The 15,725-nt window shown below is 37.8% G+C and overlaps 1 protein-coding gene across 1 annotated transcript in view; it reads right to left on the reverse strand.

Moving 5' to 3' along the window:
* Nucleotides 1-15,371, reverse strand: part of BICC1 (BicC family RNA binding protein 1) — a 284,594-nt gene extending 269,223 nt beyond the window's left edge. Inside the window, exon 1 of the mRNA XM_058543413.1 lies at nucleotides 15,051-15,371. The gene's annotated coding sequence lies outside the window, so the exon portion shown is untranslated. The remainder of the gene's footprint in view (nucleotides 1-15,050) is intronic.
* Between the last annotated feature and the right edge of the window lie 354 nt (nucleotides 15,372-15,725).

A 15,725-nucleotide genomic window follows, 5' to 3' on the forward strand; every position in this document is an offset into this window, starting at 1 on the left:
AGAGGGCATCCTTGGATTCTCTTACTATTTCAATAAAATAGGCTTCTGACAAAAATATTCTGAAAAGTAAAACTTTTCACTGGAGTTTCAACACTCCAATGCTGAAAAATAATAGAGAAAACGTGGGTCACGTTTCCTAGCAAAAAAAAAAAAAAAAGACTCTTCTCTTGAAAAAGAAAAGAGAATAGAATGGATCAAAATGCAAGAAGAAAGTTAAGCAACAGGCAGAAGAATTAGAAGAAGAAAATGAACTTTCCCAGTCACTTGCCTGAATTTTAACACCACTCAACACTCGACTTTGACAAAATGGAAAAAAAAAAAAGCCAGCAGTGCTATGTTGAAACTACCACCCATGGAGATATTTAAGCCCCAGCCTTGAGCTCCTGCAGTTGTCCAAGTTTCAAGGCACATGTTAATTGTGCTTTTGATCTATAGTACCAATATTTTACCTGTCATCCAGGATACCTGGACTAACACTCACATGTAAGTTTATTCTCATGACCCCCTGGGACTGAGGAAGATGGAATGTTTACAAAAGACAGCAGAGTAAGCATGTGCAAAGTTGTACCCTCCTGCACTGTTTTTTGATGGGCTGATAGTCTGTGGGCAATGTGACTTTTAGATATAGCCAGAAAATAAGCCTACAAAGCCATAAAAGCGTCCAACCCTCAGAGATGTGAGAATTGGCTCTACTTCTAACATTACACACTCAGTTACAAGGTAAATTCCACCAATGCACTTACGTGCTAAACCTCATGTCAAATGAGAAAAAAAAAGATTCCAGAAATGAGGGCCAATGGAGCATTGAAAGTGAGCCTTCCTGGGCAGCTTGTGAGGCAAGAATGGTTCATAGCAGGAAGACAGTGGGTCATCAAAGGAAGGATCAGGCCCCAAATCTGCAGAAATGCCGGTGGGCAAATACTTGGCACAGACTCCACCACACCCTCAACCTCCTCTCATGGCTGACATTGATCACAGCCTCCTTCCACTTCAGCTCAGGAAATGCTTCTCAATGAGCAGTCCAAAGAGCCAAGACAAATCATTTGGAATTGGCTCTCAATATGAAACTTCATTGCCGTGTTGGATCCAGTACTGTGGTTAAGGGATTGGAAGATGGATAGTCCTTCAGTTGGACACAGGCTGTTGACCCCTCTTTCAGGAGAGGTGAGCCTAACAGCAAAAGAAATTACTCATTAACTGTCAGCTGTTTCCTTTAGGATCCCTGTGTGTTTTTACAGCAAAAATGAATGGGAATCAAATTGAATCTACTCCAGGTTCAGACTGTGGTAGTGAGTTATCATCACGTAGAACTATCAGTATGTGTCTGCTCACAGTCCTAAAATGGACATTAGGAGACCTGGGTTTTAATCCCCATTCTTTCACTAATTCTGTCACTTTAGGCAAGTCTCTTATCACTGAGCCTAATTTCCCCATCTGTAATAATTGGGAACAGGTTGATTTGGACTATATGAATTTTCAAGTTCTTTCTAACTCTAGATTTCCATGACTTAAGTGTTCACTTATTACTCAGTTCAGCAACAGTCAGTTTCTAGTTCAAAAAGATTCCTTCAAAGAAGAATGAATAGCATCAAAGAAGAACCAAAAGACTGTCAAATTGAATGTGGTAGAAATAGCAACTCATTAAGGAATGGGCTAATCAAAGTCAGTGTCACACGGAGGTAAAGAATACAGACCCTGGAATCAGATCCCCTAGGTTCTGGGCCAACTGGGACACATTACTTTTATGACCTGTGTATTAGTTATCTCTTGCTGTGTAACAAATTACCCCAAAATTAACAGTTTAAAACAACAAACATTATCTGTGGATTTCTGTGGGTCAGGAATCCACGTACAACTTAGCTGGGTGCCTCTGGCTCAAAATCTCTCAAAAGACTACAATCAAGGTGTCACCTGGAGTTGTGATCTCATTCAAAGGCTCAACTGAGGGATGATCTACTTCCAAGTCATTCATGTGGCTGTTAGTAGGATCCAGTTCCTCACAGGCTATTGGGCTGAGGGCCTCAGTTCCTTGCTGGCTGTTGGCTGGAAGCCTCCCTCAGTTCCTTCCACATGGGCTTCTCCTAGAGCAACACACAACATGGCAGCTGGCTTCCATCAGAGTGAGCAAGCAAGAAAGGAAGAGCGAGTGCTCAAGCCACAGTATTTTTGTGGGCTAATCTCAGAAGTGACATACCATCACATTTTCCATACTCTGTTCATTAGAAGCAAGTTACTTGGTCCAGCCCACACCTGACGGGAAGAGATTACACAAGGGCATGAATACCAGGAGGCAGGGATCATTAGCACCATCTTAGAAGCTGCCTATCCCAACCTGGGACCAAACATTTTACCTCTCCAAACCTCAGTCACCCTTTATTTAAAATAGGCATAAAGTAGCTACATTTAGAGGTTGTTGTAAAGATTAATGAACATGTTATAAAGCATTTAATTCATCCAGTACCTGGAATGTAGTAAGTACTCAATAAATGACGGATAATTATTTTTAACAATTGTTTTGTGCATAACTAGAAAAACTGAGAAACTTATGTGAAGGGAGACGACATATTCATACACCTGAGAAGATGAATAAAGGAAGATTGAAGTGGGGTTAGCAGTGTATTTTCTAAAACTTCCTGAATCTTCCCCCACCTCCTCGCAAAAAAACCCAGACAGAACAACTAGTCTGCAAAACCAAAAACCCGCCAAGAATATACACAAGAAAACTAGATGGCTATGTATCCTCACAAACCTCAAAATAAACTTAGTGAGGAAAGCATAAGGAGAACCCCAAAACTGCCATCTAGTACTCATTGGAAAGCACAGAAAGCTAATCTGAAACTAGGTAGGAGTCCTGCAGGATCCAGTTTGTAGGTGAGCACAATGGGATGGCAATAAGTTCTGCCTGTTGGTACTGAAGCAGTGTGGACCCTGTGAACTCTCAAAACTAAGAAACCAAAGCTCTCTTCCAAGTCAAATACCTGTATTGAGGAGAAACTTCTGGAAATAGGATCAAATTAAGTAGGACAAAGAAATAAGGGCAAAGGAAAGAGAAGGTCAAGATACAAGTGGAAGAAGGGAACAGAGAAGGCAAATATTAGAAGTATGGGGCCATATATTTTTATCTAAATGAGCAACAGGAATTGATTGAGGTTGAATTATGAGGAAAAAAAGGAATAATGTAGGAGATATCCCTAGAGATAATGAAAACATGCCAGAAAGACATGCCCTCCAAAGAGCTGAGAACTGTAACTTGAAATTTCAAAACAGGTGCAAAGAAATGTTTTACATAATAGAAGTATAAAAGAAGAAATAAATCATAATTGAAAGAACTCTAAAATGAATGGAGATTTGAAAGAGAGGCTAAAGAACTCAGGAAAGAATTAAAAATAAACAAGTTTACTGCAATAAATAAAAAATTTAAAAAAAATAAAAAAATAAACAAGTTTAAATTAAGAAATGAACACTACATTAGAAGAAACTAAACAGCAAACAAACACAATGGATAATACCTGAAGAGAAATAGAAAGTGGAAGGAGAAAAATATTTTAAGTCAAAAAGAAATAAAGAAAAATATATTTTTAAAGAGATTGGAGAGAAAGTGATAGAGGTAGAACATGGAGGGGAGACTTCTGCATAAATGGAGTCTCTGAAGAAGAAATGAGAGCAACTGGGTAGAACAAACACTAAAAACTGTAATTTAAGAAAACTTTCATGAAATAAAAGATGACATAAATCTATATATTTAAAGGAAATTCCTTGAACCTAGGAAAATCAACCTAGAATAGCCAACCCTAAGACATATTCTAGTAAAAGATATTAGATTTTAAATAAAAATAAAAAATTTCTTTGAGCTACCAGGCAAAAAGACCAAGTCATTTATAAGGAAAAATAATAAGATTGTCATTAGACTTTTCAACAGCAACACTTTATGCCACAAGACAAAGGAATAATATATTTAAAGTATTCAAGAAGAGAAAAATTAAGATATTCAAGAAAAATAATAGGAAAACTCCCATATCAAGGATTTTATATCCAGCTAAACTTGTTTACTAGTATAAAAAAGCTACAGATAAAACTGTTATGAATATACTTAGGAAATATTGCTCCCATAAACCTTTCTTACAGAATCTTCTAAAGAATCGACTTTAAGCGCTCAACACACGAAATGGTTTGGGAGATATCCAACATAAGGACTGACTTTAGATATATATTACTTGTAGAACTAAGACTAAATGATGGCTATAAAGGGGAGAGTGTAGTATGTAATATCTCCATATAGTGACAGTATAGATACAGTATAGCTGTAAGAAAGGAGGAAGAATCAGGAGAGCATATGAAAGACAGAAAAATTCAGGAAAAAAAAAAAAAAAAGAGAGAAAAGAAAGGGAACAAGATAACTAACAACACCATACACAATCATCACCCTCATGCCTACAGGCATTAATTTAGGGTAGTCATCTTTCTTTGTTTTTTTTGGGGGGGGGCAGGGAAAGATTCTCCCTGAGCTAACATCTGTTGCCAATTTTTTGCCTCTTTTTTTTTCCTCCCCAAAGCCCCAGTGCATGGTTGTATATCCTAGTTGTAAGTCCTTCTAGTTCTTCTTCTACGTGAGCGGCCGTGACAGCATGGTAACTGACAGACAGGTGGTATGGTTCTGCGACGAGGAAACGAACCCAGGCCGCAGAAGCGGTGAGAATGCAAAACTTTAACCACTAAGCCTCAGGGCTGGCTCAAAGTCATCTTTCTTGAGCAGAAATCAGAGATGAGAATGTCTACAAGAATTGTTCCAAGGCTTTTGCCTTTCAATAGCTCTGTATTCTGCACTATGAAGAAGAAATTTTAGATGTGAAAAATTCCAGAATGAAGACATCTCTATGGTCCCTTTCTTAAAAGTGTAGTCCAAGGCCATCTATATTGGAATTACTTAGAGTGCTTATTAAAAATGCAAATTTATGGGACTCTTCTCAAACCAGTTGAATCTGAATCTCACAGTAGAAGATGGAGGGGGAGTGCTTGAGAATCTACAGATCTTCCTTAACTTACGATGGGGTTACATCCAGATAAATCCATTGTAAGTTGAAAATATCCTAAGTAGAAAATGCATTTAATACACCTCACCTACAGAACATCATAGCTAGCCTACCTTAAACATGCTCAGAACACTTACATTAGCCTACAGTCAGGCAAAATCATCTAACACAAAGCCTATTTTATATTAAAGTGTTGAATAGCTCATGTAATTTATTGAATACTGTACTGAAAGTGAAAACCAGAATGGTTGTATGAGTACAGAATGGTTGTAAGTGTATCTGTTGTTTACCCTTATGACCCCATGGCTGACTGGGAGCTGTGGCTGCCACTGCCCAGCATCACGAGAGAGTATCGTACCGCAAATCCTAGTTTAGGAAAAGATCAAAATTCAAAGTACAGTTTCTACTGAATGTGCATCGCTTTTGCACCATCATAAAGTGAAAAAATCATTAAGCCGAACCATCTTAAGTTGGGGACTGTTTGTACATATTAACATGTTTTCCAGAAGGCCCAGAAGTCATTTGAAAATCACTATTCTAAACTCCCACTCCAACAAAACATAATCTCTACATCCAAGCGTAATCCCTTTCTCTAAAGCCAGGTCTTGCTGCCTGAAGCTCAAATTACAATGGCATACAGTCAGTGCCTGCAATATGTCTTTCACTGAAGTAATAAAGTATCCAATTACATATTCCTTTTTCTAATAAAAAGAGAAATTAAACCCTGCGATGATATTTTTCCTCTTGAAAATCAACAGGAAAAATCCCAGACCCATCTTTCAATCCATGCTCAAACACATTGTTCAAAAATCTAAACCACCCAAACCCCACATATTTGTGATTGAATTTCTCCCTCAAATATTTTTCAGTCACTGCCATATTTTAACTCCAAGCTAAATTCTACCATTAATTATACAGCTTAATATTCCCTGATTATAGCACATACTTGGTGAAAACAGAGTCTGTATTTAATTCCTATATTAAAATTGATTTGCGTAGTAGAATTTGCATTTAATAAGGTCAAAAGCTAAAATAACATTCAAAGGGAGCAATGTGATTAGCTAAACTGAAGAGGAAATAGTGTATTATAAAATCTCGGGGTCAGATATACAAAAGCTTAGCCGATCTTTGGCTGATTTTCCAATACCAACAAGTTGAATACAATAATTGCTCAAACCAACAATAAAAAAAACTTGCTCTTCTTGGCAAAGATCTTTATATTCCTGAATTCTTTCTTCTTTCTTTTGGTCCTAATACTACTGTGGTTTTGTTCTTACTCTTCCACTGGTACAATATCTCTGACATTTCCACATACGATATCTGATCCACAAAAAAAGGAGGTGGATAGAAGAAGAATCAGTGGAGACTATTTACCTATGTTTACTGTCTACTTGATAGATATATTCTCATTTTTTAATATTCAAAAGTCATTTCCTTAGTGGAGACTTTCCTAACCATCCCCATCGCAAAGGCAGAATTGCCCACTCCTCTAATGTCCATGGCACGGTCTACCTGATTCTATCATGGTATCTCGGACAATTCGGTTACTGTGTACATACCCATCTTCATCTATTAGACCAGAAGTCCCTAAGAGCAGGCTCTCTTTATATTCGCAGCACTTAACAAATTTGACACATTAGAGGCACTAAAGAAAGTGAATGAATTAATGCTCTACTTTCAAACAAAACTAAATAAAAGGTGGAAAAGACAAAACAATCAGAAGTTCTGCTCAAGCACAAAATAACCGATCTGATTTCTTTCTTGTTTTTTTCCTCAAGTGACTGGCTGTTTTGACACATAGACATGATTTTTACATGATTATTTTCACGGACTTTAAAAAGAGAGTCACTTCAAGGAAAGAATTAAATAACAGAAGTAGAAAAAGAGAAATAGCCCTCGGTATATGGTAGCTATTCACACGTTACAGCCATGTACTACCAGCTTGATGCTGGTTCTAAATATGTCTGGTAGAATGCAGAGTTGGGTTAAATGTTCAAATTCTCAAGTCAAATAATGCAACCTTTCCCCCCAAATTACTTAAAAATATGAAATTGATATATGAATTTCTTCAATTTTAAGTTTTTTTTATCAAAAGTGTTTTTAAATAATTTTGGAAACTACTGCTACTGATTTATTGACAAATCAATTGGATTTACTCACTAAGCATAGATTAATGGAGAACTCAGTTACCATGAACTTATACTTGCTTAGTTAGACCACTTTCTTTTTCATAGGCTTCTTTGCTTGTGGTTATGAATTAATAACTCATAACGAGAGAAACAGGAATGTCCAGATCTGCTTTAGCACCCTGTGACTACAAAATGGGAATCACATTTACCTCCCAGCATTCCCTGTGCTGGATTAAGCCGTTGTCTCTCAGCTACAAACCCACCCTTTGAATTCTACTCCACGATGCTGGGACTGGGGTTCCGCAAATGCCATTGTTCTTTTGCACTTTCTATTAGATTCTGCAAATGGAAGCGATAGAGGGAGACGAAGTCTAGAGGAGGAAGAAGCGATTTGCTCCTTCCCTTGTGCCCCCTGTTCCTGTCATCGCTGCTCCAGCAATGTCCTTTCACCCCAACAGCTAAGTTTAGTTCCAGTTTTGGGCTTCTTCCATCACTTCTGAAACCAGCGTCATACTCAAAGGTACCAACAGCAGGTAGGGGCACCTCATCTGTGGAGGTCTTATCCCCAGCTTCTCGGGGACCCCCCAAGCTTGCAGGTTTTGCTAATCTAACTCTTCTCTTTGTTCCCCCAGCCAGGGGGGTCACAGTTGCTCCCTGCAAGTATTCATCTGCATTACCATAGTGTTCTCTTTGGCCTAAGTTCAATACTGTTTAATCAATTTCTTCTATTATATTCTCTCTGTTAAAAATAACTAGTGTGGGGTCCGGCTCAGTGGCGTACTGGTTAAGTTCACAGGCTCTGCTTTGATGGCCCAGGGTTCACAGGTTCAGATCCCAGGTGGGGACCTACGCACTGCTTACCAAGCCATGCTATGGCAGGCGTCCCACATATAAAGTAGAGGAAAATGGGGACGGATGTTAGCCCAGGGCCAATCTTCCTCAGCAAAAAGAGGAGGATTGGCAACAGATGTTAGCTCAGAGCTGATCTTCTTCACCAAAAAAATAAATAGTGTGTTTTTTGTTCTCTTGACTGGGCTCTGATGCCTTCTTTGATTGTGGTTGTGAATGTACAGTTCATACATAAGAAAACAACGCCATGTGGCCCCCCTTCAGCAGACTGTGACTGCAAATGGGGGTCACATTTGTATTTAACTAAGTACTTCCTCACCTGCTAAAGCAAGAGTTTAGTCCCACCTCAAAGCCTTCCTCAAAAAGGACATTATATATTGTTATACATCAATCTATTAGCACAGTCCATTATGAGACACCCACAGTGTAATGTTCCAGCTCCCACTTATCTAGGTCCACTTCTCATAAAACTGCTTTGAAGATGTTTCAATATTACTGTCTATGCCAAGTGTACTGTAACTGGACGCCTCCAAAACTGTCAATTCTCCCAGACTTGCTGGGTCTTACACATAAATAGGAAATGCCAAAACTTCCAAAGAGTGACATGGAACCATGTCTATACTGTATACTGTTAGGTTAAATAAGCAGCTTTCAGAACAATATTTATGGTGTTATATTATAAATACATGCTATTTTTTAAAATCTTTATTGTAAATGGTGGAGGAATGAGAGGTTGGATATATGTGTATTAAAGTTAAGAATAGTGATTATCTCTGGGTGAATAAGATTATAGATTAAAAAAATTTTTTTGCTTATTTGTATTTTCTATCTTCTAAGAAAGTATAAATTACCTTAAATTTAGAATTTTAAACATATATATATTGAATCCCAGATGATCAGACAGATATTTTTCAAAATCATAATTATTGTGCATCTTTCCTACCAAAGAGAATTAAATTGAACTAAATTTTTCTCCTGAGAAGTAAAAAAAATACTTTCAGGATATCAATGTCACAATTCACAAAGAATGAGACAACCAGCTCCCTACCCTATTTTAGAACGTATACAAAGGGTAGCTTTAAGATGTTTGGTATTTAAAGTTCTGAAAGTAGTATCTCAAAGTGTAGTCAATTTATTCTGTTAGACATGTGACTACACTGCTCCATGGAACTAAATATGTGATGCTCACCCTTATATCTCAGTTTTTTTTAATAAAGAGTTTGGATCTATCCGTAAAGATTATAAAACTGAAAGTCAAAGAAACTGCTTTTTTAAAATCAGCTAAATTCATTTGTCTGGGAAGCTGTTTACCCAATACATGACTTCTGGTCTGGTTCACCCATTTTTCTGTTTTTGGCATCAATGGAACCCTTTATTGTGTACCACATAATTACAACCATTTCTAGCCAGCCAACACGTATTATTTATGCCAAGGGAAAATAGGTACCTTGGGTTTTGTGTCATAAATGTAACAAGGTTTTTTGTTACATTTAAGAGATTTTTACCCAAAACATTCATCTTTTATTTTCTTAGGATTGATACTCTTGCTAATCACTAATTTTAGGGTTATAAAATTTGAGGCATTATCTACCTTTGAAATTTATTTTCTATATTCCTGTTGATGGTGAAATAAACATATCTGTAAGTATGTCCCTACTTTAAGACAACCTATCACTTGGAAATTAAAATTTGCGAGAAGTAAATTGGAGGGAAGGGACTGATTATTCTAATTCAAAAGAGATGCCTGCATATCATGAACTTCTTGACAGAGAAGAGGGAGAGGGTGTTGGTAGCTTGCAAATTAGGATAAGGGAAGAACTACTTAAACCTTAAGTGTTAAGTATCTGTAGAAAAGTAAAAAGGTATCTGAAATTATAAGTCTATGAAAAGGCAATATGATAAATATTCCATTCATAAAAAATTAGTGTATAGCACAATTTTTAGGAACATATATAATATGGAAATCAACATTCATCTATAGTGGAAATTTGTCCTTCATTTAATAACACATCAAACAAATTGAGTGTCTGCCTTGCTTCAAGGCACTTTGCAAAATAGTCACTGATGATAAGCATGAGGCTATGGCCTAGCCAGCCTTAAAATGAAAAATCAAGAATCTACTAGCATCATACAAAAGAAATATATTAAGCCATTTAAAATTATTGGTGGCATCAGTGATACCCATGTTTTATGGTTCTTAGGCAAAGCTAACACTGAGGGTGGGGGGCTTCGATGGGCCCCGGAGGGTCTGCTGGGAGCCAACAGAATCTACTGTCTCTACATGAGTCATCTTTTGTTTTTGCAGAGACATATCAAATGTCAGGAGAGCATCTCCAAATGTGGGGTCTAGTGAGTAGCATGGAATTTCTACTATGCATATTGAATGCTCATACTCAGAAATTGTCCTATTGCCAAATGGCCCGATCTATCAGCAATTTGGCAGGGAGAATTTGCACCAACTGCAAAGAGAAACTTGGAATCACTGATATTAAAAAAAAAAATTGTCATTGAGTTTGAAAATAATGAGTTAAAAACCAAGTGATCTCTAAAATGGCAATGTTTATTTCTTAATTAAATGGTATTTGCATCTATCTTAATGTGGTTTTAATATAATTAACAGAAGACATTTATTGATAGTTTATAATGTGCCACTCACTGTTCTAAATGCTTTATATTTACCACTTGATTTATTGCTTACAATAATCTTTTGAAATTCTTTTATCATGACCCCCTTATAAATGAGAAACCTGAAACACAGAAGGGGAAGCAATTTAACCAACCACACACAGCTAATAAGCATTGAAGCTGACCCACTAAACAAGCAGCCTTGATAATTAGTTTGAATGCTCTGTTTTTCCAACCCATGGATGCTTTAAAGGTCAACTACTTTTTTAAAAACTTGATTCAAGTTTTTTTTTTCCTGGAATTTTAACTGCCAGTTTTCCAATTTCTATATATAGCCCTTATCTCACGTGTACCTCTCACATAGTTTGAAAAGTTTACTCTTCTAAGCAAGTACAAAAGTAGCTATTTTCAGGACTGATTTGAGAAGAATTTTTTTCCATAAGCTACTTTTTGAGCAGATCAAGAGACTCTCAAAATAGAATAAAAATAGTAAAGTTCAAACCCATTTTGGTAATAGAAGCTAGAAGTATGCATAATAGAGGATGGTTTAGCTTTTCCTCTACATACACCTCAAAAACATCTGAAAAGATTTAACCTTCTCAAAAAAATACTCACCTTTGGGCTGAAACCAAGTAGAAAGAACTTCAGCTCCAAAGGAAGCATTCTTTTTAAGAAATTCTGAGTGAATTAGACGAGGCAATTGCCTGGAATTTGGTTGCATACAAAGCTACATTTTGTGCCCACACGTGCTCTAGTGTTGACTTCCTGCTCAGTCAGCACTGATAGTTATTATTCTATAAAATAAATGTTTGCTTCTCAGGGCTATAAATCCTGAGACCACCTCAGAATCTTTAATGGACTTCATCTCTTACAGCAAAAGGGTATAGTCTCTTTTTTCTTTTGGTGCAGGATTTAAGGGGTGGTGGAAGAAAGATATTGGAATATTTCCCCATCTTCCAACCCAGCCCCATATCTAGTGGCAGCTTTATTATATGCTCCATGGAAAGCAATTGATACCCTGTCGATAAATATATGCCATAGTTCCTCGTTTTAAAATCTCACCAGTTTAGGGCCGGCCCCGTGGCTTAGCAGTTAAGTGCGCGTGCTCTGCTGCTGGCGGCCCGGGTTCGGATCCCGGGCGCTCACCGACACACCGCTTCTCCGGCCATGCTGAGACCGCGTCCAACATAAAGCAACTAGAAGGATGTGCAGCTATGATATACAACTATCTACTGGGGCTTTGAGGGAAAAAATAAATAAATAAAATTATTAAAAAAATAATAATAAATAAATAAATAAAATAAAATCTCACCAGTTTAATAATAGTTTTTGTCTGTGGGGGAGGAAGAAAAAGAAATACCACAACATAAATCATTAAATGAACACATTGATTGTGAAGCATGACTAGATATCAGATACGTTAAACTATGAAAAAATATGTCTTAGAATGGAAGAGATTTGAGTAATTTGTTGAATTGAATTAAATTGAAATAAAAGCCCTCCAAAGAAGAATTACAACTGGAAGATTTGAAGCCCCATTTTTTTCTCTTAAGTTATACAAAAGATGGCAGCCATTGCTGCCACAGCTATTTCTAAGAGAATCTACTCTCATCCCCAGCCCCTACTGCATCCCTAATCACAATTGATTGGACGATGAATGGACATTTGACACAATCTGGGCCAATCAGATCTTTCCATCCTGGAAATTTGAAATTGGGACACTGAAAGACTGGCTTAATTAGCTGGGGAAGCCAAGTTTCAAAGATATTAAAATCTGGATCAGTGTCTCACGGCCAAACTCATCACATATGAGTCAAAGTTATGGGGGAGCAGGGATAGCCAGTGTGCAGACAGAAGCACAAGAATGCAGACCATGCTGCCTTTGCAAGTTAGTGGAATAGCCTCAATTCCCAGGTTTTCACTTTCATTGCCTGTTTGACTCAGCTGTTTTTAATTTGTTGCCCTTTGCTAGTTTTAGCCCTAAACTCAACTCTTTTTTCTAAAATAACTTGACTGGACTTTTTTTTTTTTAACAAAACAGTCCCGTTTTCCATTCTTAAGCTATTATTTGTTGCCTTCCTGGCAGCCACAATGTAATGGTCATGCACACAGGTAATATCTGCTACAATATCACATAGCAAGATCCAAATGATCAAGCAAAGTTCAACAACTTGTCCAAGGTTTTATCATCTAAGCCAGAGCTGGGTCCTAGCCAGGTTTTCTTTACCAGCTAATGAAGTGAAATCTGCTCCAAATCTGGTCCTTTTCTGCATGCTTCTGACCAAAAGCTGCATTCACTTGGAAGTAAATATTGGCTGTTCCCAAATTATCTTCCCAAAGTTTGTCAGTACACATTTTCTTACAGAAATAATATTTTTAATGTTGGCTGAATTTCAAGATTAGGCCTGTTTTACCTATCATGAATCTGAAACCCACTTTGTTTATTAAGAAAATAGTGCAATACAATACTGTAGTAATGATAGTTATTAAACAAAACAGTAAATTGAATGAGAACTCTTTTTATGTATTTTGAATGTTTGGTTTGAGGAAGAACAGATTTTATTGGAGGTTTTGTGCTGACTCCTAAGAGCAGGTCTGGGTATTTTCAAATACTTTTCAGAGTTTCAGGAAACCAGCTCTTCTCCATTATGCCTAATTACACCCCAAAAGTTAACACCACCAGAAAAAAAAAAAAAAACCTGAACCAATATACCCTAAACTGTTATCAGTGGTTGCTGCTTGTGGGGGAGGTTACATGAGACTTTCTCTTTCTCCTTCAGACATTTTTATATTGTTCAAACTCTTTAAGCCACCATGTATTACTTTTATAAACTAAATAAAAATACAGAAACCTTGGGGCCAGCCTGATGGCATAGTGGTTAAGTTTACACGCTCCGCTTTGGTGGCCCGGGGTTCGCGGGTTCAGATCTCAAGCACGGACCTGCGCACTGCTCATCAAGCCATGCTGTAGTGGCTAAACCCACACACAAAATGGAAGACTGGCACGGATGTTAGGTCAGCATCAATCTTCCTCACCAAAAGAACAAAAAATACAAAAATATAAAAACCTTTGTAGCTTCCTTTTCTTGGATACTGTTGTCTCACCACAGTCTCATGTACTTACTATTTATGATCAGAGTCATTTTGAGAGTCACAAATAGAAGAAAGATGCACTTTATTATGCAGAGGTGGAAAGAGAGAGAGAGCTAAAAAGGATTTGAGATAGGTGAGAGAGTCATCTGAGGTGGAAATATCTGAGTCGTAGCTTGGCTGGGGTGTCATCATCAGGAGAAAGGAAGGAGGTGGTAGAAAAAAAAAAGAAAGTTTCTCTGCCTCCACAGGCCTAGAATGCTTTTCTGGAACAGAGGAGTTAGATGAGTGTGGCCTCCAGGAAAACAAGAGGTAGAATCAGTGTACACAAGGCTGGGATTGACACAAAGTGAGCATTTAGAACCAGGGGAAATGCCAATGTAGACAATAGAATCAGCCTTAAATAAAGATGAAAGTAGGAGAGAAAGTGGATGTGAAGACACTCTTCCCTACCTCCACACCATTTTACCCCATGAAATGACTTCACTCAACTTCTTTCAATATAAGAAGGGTCATTACGCTCTGCAAAAATAAATTAAAGAATGCAAAAGCCCGTGGGAGAGTAACAACTTAAAATCATACAAATACCAATAATTAATATTAAAAGCTATAAATTTATAGAGAATAAATTTGCCATAAGGGTGAAAGAATTGTAATACAGTGCTTGATGAAGGGAAGAGGGGCTACCACAAGAAAATAATAAAAGTAGCTAGCATTTCTTGACTATTTGTTATGTGTCTGACATGGAGAAATGAAAAGATTTTGTGCGCATTATTCCATTTAATCTTGTCAATATCCCTGTGTCTGATGAGCAAACTGTGGTTCAAGACTCCCAAGGCCATGTGGCTAAAATGGCAGCACCAAGACTCAAAGAAGAGAGTCATGGGAAAAGAGATCCTGAGGGCACTATGCAGCTATGTCCCAATTTGACCTGAGGATGGTGAGGATATCATTTAATTTGGGGAACAGAAAATTGTGGCAAAGGGAGGTTACAATATCAATTGTAGTAAGGGGGCCAAAAATGAGGTGGGACAATTTTAAGACCTTCAGGAGGGAAAAGTGTGACCATTCTGCCCTGTCCAGGCCCACCTGAACCCAAGGCTGCACTTCAGTACCAAGTGCAACTCTTACTCATTCCCACAAGTGTAGGGAGAGAACACAGAACAAGAAGTGTCTCTTCTGTGGCCGAGAAGGCAAGAGACACCCTCCTCATTTAAAGGGATAACTAAATTCACTATCTCATCATGCCTTGCAGCCATTTCAAGTGAAAGAAAGAAAGAGAGAGAAAGATGTCCAGTCAGCAACACTGAACCACATTAATACTTACCGACTGCCCCAGGCCGTGATCAGTGTTTCCACCCTCCCTCCTGTTCCGTGGCTTGGAGTTATCAAGGGGCACTTTTTCACAGGGCACAGTCGTCATCACTCTTGGACCTTCCAGCTCCAAACACATCCTATTGCTTCAGGCTCCCAATCCACTGTAACTTGTAAGCCATTTTGGGGAAATGATGAACATGTAGATATGCTCTGAATGCTCACTCAGACCCACTGCTCCCCAAACACATGTGATGGAGATAAAGCCGCCTAACACCTCAGTTCCATTTCCTCATCAGTAGAATGAAGACATTGGGTTCAGTGATCTCTCAGGTCCTTTCTAAAAAGAAAAAATGAATAAATGAAAAGTAAGAGAATAGTAACTATTAAGGAAAATGGAATAAGTAGTCAATGTACGTTCTTTCAGACATTTCCTGTGATGACAAAAAATTCTTTCTCTCTCTCTCACACACACACACACAGCAAGTTGATGACGCCATAGACTTTGATATGCACCATTTCTTTGTGAACCACTAAGAAAGAAAAATTTCTGCCAACTAAACCACGACACATCATTGATTGTAAGATGCATCCTAGTTTCAGAGATGTTAAACTGCAAAATAATATGGGTCCTAGAATCAATGAAATGCAGTGTGTGTGTGTGTGTGTGTGTGTGTGTGTCTGTGTG

The sequence above is a fragment of the Diceros bicornis genome, chromosome 6 (genome assembly GCF_020826845.1).
Source record: "Diceros bicornis minor isolate mBicDic1 chromosome 6, mDicBic1.mat.cur, whole genome shotgun sequence".
Classification (NCBI taxonomy): Eukaryota; Metazoa; Chordata; class Mammalia; order Perissodactyla; family Rhinocerotidae; genus Diceros; species Diceros bicornis.